The sequence below is a fragment of the Athene cunicularia genome, assembly GCF_003259725.1.
Source record: "Athene cunicularia isolate RWA chromosome 11 unlocalized genomic scaffold, athCun1 chr11_part1, whole genome shotgun sequence".
NCBI lineage: Eukaryota > Metazoa > Chordata > Aves > Strigiformes > Strigidae > Athene > Athene cunicularia.
In genome coordinates, this window is record NW_020799113.1 from 17990867 (window position 1) to 17998613 (window position 7747).

Sequence of the window (7747 nt, forward strand, 5' to 3'; positions counted from 1 at the left end):
GCTGGGGGAGTGGGGTGTGGGACTGGGGGGGCTAGGGGGAAATGGGGGCAGAGATCAGGGGAGATGGGTGACTGCAGGTACCGGGGGGCAGCTGGTTTGTGGGACTGGGGTGCAAATGCAGAGGTCAGGAGAGCTGGGGGGCAGTTTGGTGTGCAGGGAGCAGTTAGGAGAGCTGGGGGGCAACTGGAAGGTGTGCGACTAGGGGGGACTTTTGCAGAGATCGAGGGAAAGACTGGAAGTACTGAGGGGGCAGTGGGAGGGGCAAGGGGGCAGGGGGAGAAACCTGGGGGCGGGAGGACAGAGGCTGTGGGCCACCAAGCGGCTGCAGGTCCCCGACACCCACACCATCACCCAGCCCCGGCAACCTTGCGGGGTCAGCACCCAGTTTGGGCCGAGCAGCCCCTCACTGTCCTCAGGCTCACACCTCGCTGCCCCACCAGCCGCCACGCTCCCCATTACTCACGCTTCACCGAGCCCGGCACTCAGCTGTAACCCGAGAATAGCAGGAATCGAGAAGCAGCAAGCCAATGAAACCAAACCCGGTGTTAAAACGATCCGTCCTGCCCGGGAAAAAGCGGCCTCAAAGCATCGGGGCTGCTGTTTTATGGGCTTATGCATCAGTTTGTACAAAACCCAGCTGTCAGGGTGCCGGGAGGAGGTTGGAAAGGCAGGGGTCAGAGCGCAAACCCCCACCGAGCTGCAGCGTAACTGCTGATGCCCGTCCCCATCCCAGTGTAGATTTTGGTACCCAGACCCTTACGGGTCTCCAGGGTCCCCTCTCCTCACAGTGACTGCCCCCTGCCTGCCCACAGGCTGGATAGGTAAACCTGGCTCAAGGTCATGATTTTAGAAATTCTTACATTATTTTGAGTATTAAGAATTTTGACATGATAACCTTCACAGGTGCCGCGAATACACGGCGCTCTCCAACCAGTGCCCAAATCTGGCACCTGCCATCCACTGGCACGTTATCACCCCCCATCCCAGCAAGAGGCAGGTTTGGAAAAAGATGCACTGGAACAACCGTCCTTCCCTGCGGTGGCCACTGGATTGAGGCAAAAGTTCATTTATTTCTAGGAAAGCTGACAGGCACTTCCCTATTTGTGCATCAGCCAAGCCCTGGCCGGCAGCAGCATCCATGCCCTGCATGCGAAGGAGGGCTCTCAAAGGCAGTGCTCGAGTCGGATCACGCGACTCCAAATGTGACAACTGCCTTTTTGTCTTTTTAAAATTGTTTTTACCAAGTTTTCCTGGCAGCTCTATCAATGTGCCATTATACTTGTGAATAACAAGGCAGCAACCACGTGTGGCATATTAAAGAGGAGTTGTTTTTTTCCCCTTTGTGGATCCATTTTGGGTGAGTGTGGGTCTTGGTGCCAACTCTGCAGTGGGTCTCCCCTCCTGGGTGCTGGTTTGGGTACCAGAGAACAAATGCAAAGCACCAGCGTGAACCCAGGCAGGCAACGGCTGTTGCTCAAGCACAGCAAATGCTGCTGCCTCCCAGGGAAAATCCCCGGCTCTCCTTCCAGTATTACTCTGCCAGGCTCTACAAACCCAAAATGGGGGAAAAAAAACTGAGCTCAGGGACCTTTTTAGGGTGGTAAAATCGCAAACAGATGAAAATTCCAACTTCTCACTAAATATATATGATCTGGGCTGTAAATATTACTTTGCATCTCTAATTATGATATTGGGTTTGGTGTGTCTGCAACAGGGTTAAATTATGCTGCCTGTTACAGCTGCCTCATTCAATTTGCTAGCTCTGAAACTCTTATAATTGAAATCGTTTCCCTTCATTTCTATATTACATGTACAGCATCCAGTCCTGAGTTTGGTGACCACCCTGCTCACATTGCAGCCACCCAGCAGCGCTTGAAACAGGGACCCTTCCCTTTCCACACTTTTATAGGGGGGAAAATCCCATATAATCCTCACTGAGCCCCCAGGTATTGCTGCTGTGCAGCCACAGCTGGGGTTGGTGTGGCTGTACTTGAGGGGTGACTTGACTGTGCCACCTGAGCAGGGGTCACAATATCCAGCAAGAGATCATCACTGTCTGCCTTCCTGCATGACCCTGTAGTTGCTCTGCACAACCTTGCCAAGGCCATGCTCTATGACCAGTGTTTGCTCTTTTCTAGCTCCTAGGGGAATATAAATATATATAGATATAGATATATATATATAAAAATCATAATATAACATATTGGAGTTGGACTCGATGATTCTTATGGGATCCTTCCAACTCGAGACAGTCTATGAGTCTATGAATATAATATACTATATATAATATAATATAATCAAAACATTCTTGGCACCAATTGTTGACTTTCTAGGCAGGTTACACGGAGAAGCTGGCCATGACAACACAAGTGCAAGGATCGTCACCCACTCAGGAGCTGTTTCTTGGCAAAGACCTCAAATCTAGCCGAAAATTCACAATGTCCTAATCTGCCTGGCAAGGGATCCTCCTGCTTGGTCTCCTGTGGCAAGATGCTAAACCCTGAGGAGAACTCAGATATAAAGTTTGGAAGAATGTTGGCAAAAATAACCATCCTCAGCCCTCGAGGAGAGGATAATATGGCTGGAGGGAGTGCAGAGGGATGAACAATTGCATCTACACACCTAAATACTTCTGAAGATGAAGACTGAGGCTGCCTGAACAGCAGCAAACTAGCTCTGCTGTCTGCAGGGGCTTTTCTCTTTCCCCATCCCAGGTTTTCTGTCTGAGCCAGAGCAGCGTTTCTCCCCCCATCCCATACACATCCCTGGGATGGGATGGGAGATGTGTTTGGATGGGGATGGGAAGAGCCGTTGCATGAATCATTCCCAGGATCAACAACCATGATCTCTGGATCTCAGGAGCAGGGCTATGAAGACATCAAGGAAAATATCATATCCTTTTATTTCATGCCTTTATACCAAGGGGGTTGGTGTTTTCTTTGCAAGCTCAGGCAAGTGTCTACTCAACATCCCAGGGGATTATTCATCCCCTCTACTCTTGGCTTCTAATTAGCAACTAAAGGGGAATAAAATAATTAAATATGCCCAAGGTAACGATACTTGGAAACTTCAGGTCACGTTTCAGCCGGGGGAGGTGGCGAGTAGTTGGAGCAGGTGAGTTTGAAGTCTGTGGGAACCTGAAAGACGCAAAAAGGAAGGGAAGATATAGGGGGGGAAAAACACAAAGAAAAAGACAATCCAAATTGTACAATAGGAAGGCATTAAATTTGTGAGTTAAAATGATGCCTAGAGTTAAGGTGGTGCTTAAAGGCTGTCCATGCAGGTGCCAGCAGTGCTGGGCAAGGTGGGAGACACCTGGGGACCCCCTTTCCTGGGATGGTCTGCAGGAATGCTAGGCAGCCCCTGAGCCACTGGTACCCTGCTCTCACAGGTGGGGGACAAGGTAAATTGAAGCCCTTTTATTTCCCAGACAAAGCTTTGTTGGTCCTCACCCCCTTCCTCCCCTTGGGGGCTGCAATTCTGCCCTTGTTAGACCTCGAAGTAATTGCCATTAACATTTATGAGAATTTCATGATCAAAAGAGGAATCAGCCCTTTCATCTTCCAGACGTGCCTGAACATACATCGCCTGGCCCCAAAACCCCGTACTGCCAGGCGGGAGCTCCTGCCTTGTGCCAGGGTTCCTCGGGGTGCACACCCCAAAACCTGTGGGGAGGTTGTGGGGTCAGGCTCACCCTCCTGGACCCAACTGCATACCATCGGTTCATCACTTCTTCCTTTTCCTTCCCCCTAGGAATAAATAATTAGCAAATCACAACACACTCTGCACTATTTTTCAAGGGAAAGGTAATATTGATAGCTCATTTCCAGATAAGAAATATGGAATAAATTTCAAGCCATTGCCCGGAGCCATAGGACGAGCTAGTGGCTGAGCCGGGCTCAGAAACCTGGGCTTGGGAGCCCCAGCCCTAGTGCAGCCGGCTGGGTTGCAAGGCGGCTCCCAAAGAGCCCACATCAAAGCATGCTGCAGGGTTGTGAAAGAGTTGCAGCATTGCACACAGTGCAACTCCTACTTAATGAAAATCTGCTCATCCCCTTCCCGCTGTGAGCGGACCCTCACCAAAGGTGTGTTTCTGTTGCTACAGATGTGATTGTGGGCTAGCAAATCCCATCAAAGGGGGCATTTGTCCAGGTAAATGGAGACACACCATGTCTTTGCTGATAGCTGAGCACCTGGAGAAGCACCAGCTGGGATATATTTTCCCAAAGCTGCGATCAAGGTGCAGGCAGGAGTTGGCAGGAAAGCAGGCAGCTCCTGGGGAAGGAGCAAGGAGGGAAAACAGACAATGGGCTTAGCTCATGTCTGCCACTGAGACCAGAACAAGTTTTTGCTCACCATTTTTTGGGAAAAAGAAAGAAGCTTCCACAGCATGAGGTCACCCCACTGATCCAGTTTCACTCCCAAATGGTTTCCGAGGCTTTGCCTATGTACATGGGGAGCGGTTGGGAACAGCTTCCCAGGGCAGGCAAGGGGTGATTCACCCTCTTCCTCCTCTGCCAAAGGGCTGGCAAGCGCTGGCAAAACAAAACGACGTCAGCACCTATTTCCCGTGTTTTAAACACTTGTTTATCATCAGCAAATAATAACCTGTGATACCTGTCGAATAAAAGCCAAGCCTGCTTTCTAAGTAACGATTGCTCCCGTGGTTTCCTGCTGGCTTTCAGTGTTTCAAGCCTGCTGCGTGTTTTCTGGATGCTAGGGGAGATGCACAAGACCCCTTATTTTCTCTGTTTTGCTTTGAAAGGTTGCTCCCAGGTGGGTTATGGCTCCTTGCATCCTCAGCCCTGGACGGCCGTGGCTCTCCTGTCCAGGGCCCAACACAAACAGGCAGCTGGAGCAAGTAGAGCTGCACTGCCTCCACTGCTGCTACAGCACTGGGGGCACGCAGGAGTGTCCTGCACAGCTGGGGTGCCGTGGGGCACAGCACCCTGCCTGGAAAGCAGTAGGCAACAGCAAGGGGCAGTGTACCCCCAGGCACTGTCCCCCAGGGTCTCTGTGTTGTGCCCACACTGGTTTCGCAGCTTCCTGGCATCCCTGCCCGCGGTCTGTACCGATCTGAGCCGTGATGTCTTGCCAGTGGAGCCCCGCAGCTGTGTGGGACGTTGTATCTGGGTGAACAACAGGTCACAGAACCTGGCACTGCTCATGAGGGGACAATAAGCCTGGAGCGAGTGCTCTGGGGAGACACGTGCCCTCAGAGAGGGGAAAGGGAAACCTGTAGCTGTCCGCAGGGTCCCCTGAAGGCGATGTGCTGGGCAACCAGAGGCAGAAGCAGGTTCATCACATGCTGCGGTGTGACCGTGGGTGACTGGAGCAGCACATCCTTCAGCGGGAAGTCAGGGCCTACCTGTGCCAAGTCACCTCCTCGGGAGCCAGCTGCTGCCCGTTCCTCCTTCTGGCACCAGCTCTGAGTCATTGCCAGTTGCCAGCACCATCCCCAGCACCATCCCATGGCTTTTGGCAATCCACTCTCGTCACCTAGGGTGCCACAGGTGCCTGTCGAGGGACAGGTGCCTCCACCACATCTTCCTGAAAGGTTGTCAGCCTACTTCCCCCCTTCCCAGGAAGCCCCATCCCTGCCATGCCCTGCAGAGCCATCACCTGGCTCAGTCATCACCATCACACCAGTGAGTATCATCTCCGGCTCTGCCTGGAGCGCCAGAGCACCCCGCTGACTCACCCACGTTAATTTGCACGGCAGTCTCAGCGTGATTGCCACGGATGTGTCTGGGGACAGAGCCAAGAGTCCCATGCAGGGGACACAGCCCCCAAGGGGTACAGCTCTGCCATGGCAAGGGCTGGCGAATAATTGCCACTCAGGGATCCTACCCATTTTGCTTGGCTCTGGGGAGTAGTATCAAGCTTATTTAAATAACGGGGAAACCCCAAGCTCTCCCAGCAAATGGAGGGCAGGGGCCAGAAGGCAAACTGGGGCTGACAGGGCTTTGTAACAGGGGGTATTTAAGCAGCAGAAAGGTCTCCCCAGGGTCCTGGCTCTGCAGCTCATCACCCCAATTACGTGCTGCTCCTGGAGGTGGCCTGGCTCATGAGTGTCCAACTGACAGCCCACTGTTCCAGCCCTATCCCAAATTAATTATATAATGGACCGGGAGCAATACAAGACCTCCCAGAGCCCTGACCCCCAGTCCTGCATCATCTGGAGGATGCTTTTATCCTTTGTGCAAAGAAAGGAAGGAAAGAAGGGAAAAATGACTGGGGTCTGAGCTGAGAACAGGGGCTGGAGGGCTTTTCTTCCACCATGTCCTTTCATGGCAGAGACTACACAGTGCAGCCAAAATTGTTCTGCTCCCCCAGCATGGGCTTTGCCTTCCTTCCCCCAGGTTGGAGGAGAGGGACCGCTTTGGAGGGGCCATGTGTCCCCACATCCCTACGCCACCAACCAGCCAGGGACAGGGGCAGTCTCCCAACAACCATGGCTAAACCTGGGTGGCCAAGGGTGCCAGGCGGTGTGGGAGGACACAGCAGATGCTGTGGTAGCATTGCTGTTCCCCATGCATCCATCACAACACAGCTGGAAGCACATCCCTGGGCGTATTCCTGCACTGCAGGAGTGCTTGATTGGTTATTTCAGGAGCAGAGCATGTGCAGGACCCCGCGGAGGTGCCCCTCCTCTGCCGTGACACCCACAGCGTAGGGGGCCATAGCCAGGGCTGGTGGGTGGTCCCCTGCATGTGTGTTCTCTGGCATGTTTGTGGTTCCCTGCTCCCGCGGGAGTGACTGACACCCTTGGCATGTGCCTGATCCCTGGCACCGTCCTCGCTATCACGTTCTGGTGCATCAGCAGCAGCGTGACGCTCACACAACAGCAGGGCTGGCATGCTGGGGCACCAGTGAGCCACTGCTGGGGTGGTGGGGGCGAGGAAGGGGCCCATCAGCTCTGCTTTCCTCAGGCTTTTATGTACCAATTTCCCACCCTGGCCTGGCTGGGCTGGAGGAGACGCCGAGTCGGGGCGCTGGCACGGCTCCCCATCAGGTCACCCAACAAGCTCCAAACATGCCCAGACAGCTGGGTGGTAAAAATACTCCCTGGCCCGCTGTTTCGGCTGGATTAGCATCACCTCCAACAAACCGCCTTAGCCAGGAACCGCAGGCAAAAGCCCAGCCAGGATAAAAAAAAATACCAAAGCAGTTTTCAGAGCACAGGCCAGCTGGGATGGGGTACCACCAACACCAGGGAGCACACGAAAACCTCAGGGGTGAGGAGGAAGGATGCTCCATAGCTGGCAATGCCTCCTGCCAGTACCTCCCCACACCCAATATTTCAGAAAACATCTTTTTTTTCGTGCCTTCCACCCCAAACCCTCACGGCTCTTTCGAGTGGGTGGGTAAAACCCGCTGGAGGAGTTGACTGGGGTGATGGCATCTTGCCCGCCACCCTCCTCCCCTGCACACCCGGCTAATGGCACACGGAAACTAATTCAGACGAGTGGGACAGAGTACTGCAGCTGGGAAGGAGACGAGGCCCCCGAGGTGCCATGCGTGGCGCCGAGGGGACGTGGGTGCCGCCGTCCTGGGGCGCTGGGAGGGCATGACAGGCTCTGGCCAGGCCAGTCCAGCTTGTTGCTGGTCCTGCTCGCGGGGAGTGTGTCAGAGCCGAGGCAGGGTCTGGGGCAGGGACCACAACCCTGTCACCCCACCACCACACACACACACACACACACACATACACACACACACACACATATACACACACACACACACACAC

The 7747-nt window shown here is 53.7% G+C and overlaps 1 long non-coding RNA gene across 1 annotated transcript in view; it reads right to left on the reverse strand.

Annotated features, from left to right (window-relative positions):
* Positions 1-5334: 5334 nt before the first annotated feature.
* The window catches only part of LOC113484319, a 3443-nt gene continuing 1030 nt past the window's right edge, over positions 5335-7747 (reverse strand). The window contains exons 2-4 of the long non-coding RNA XR_003399201.1: positions 6041-6049; positions 5951-5955; positions 5335-5344 (exon numbers count right to left, since the gene is read on the reverse strand). This is a non-coding gene — a long non-coding RNA (uncharacterized LOC113484319). The remainder of the gene's footprint in view (positions 5345-5950; positions 5956-6040; positions 6050-7747) is intronic.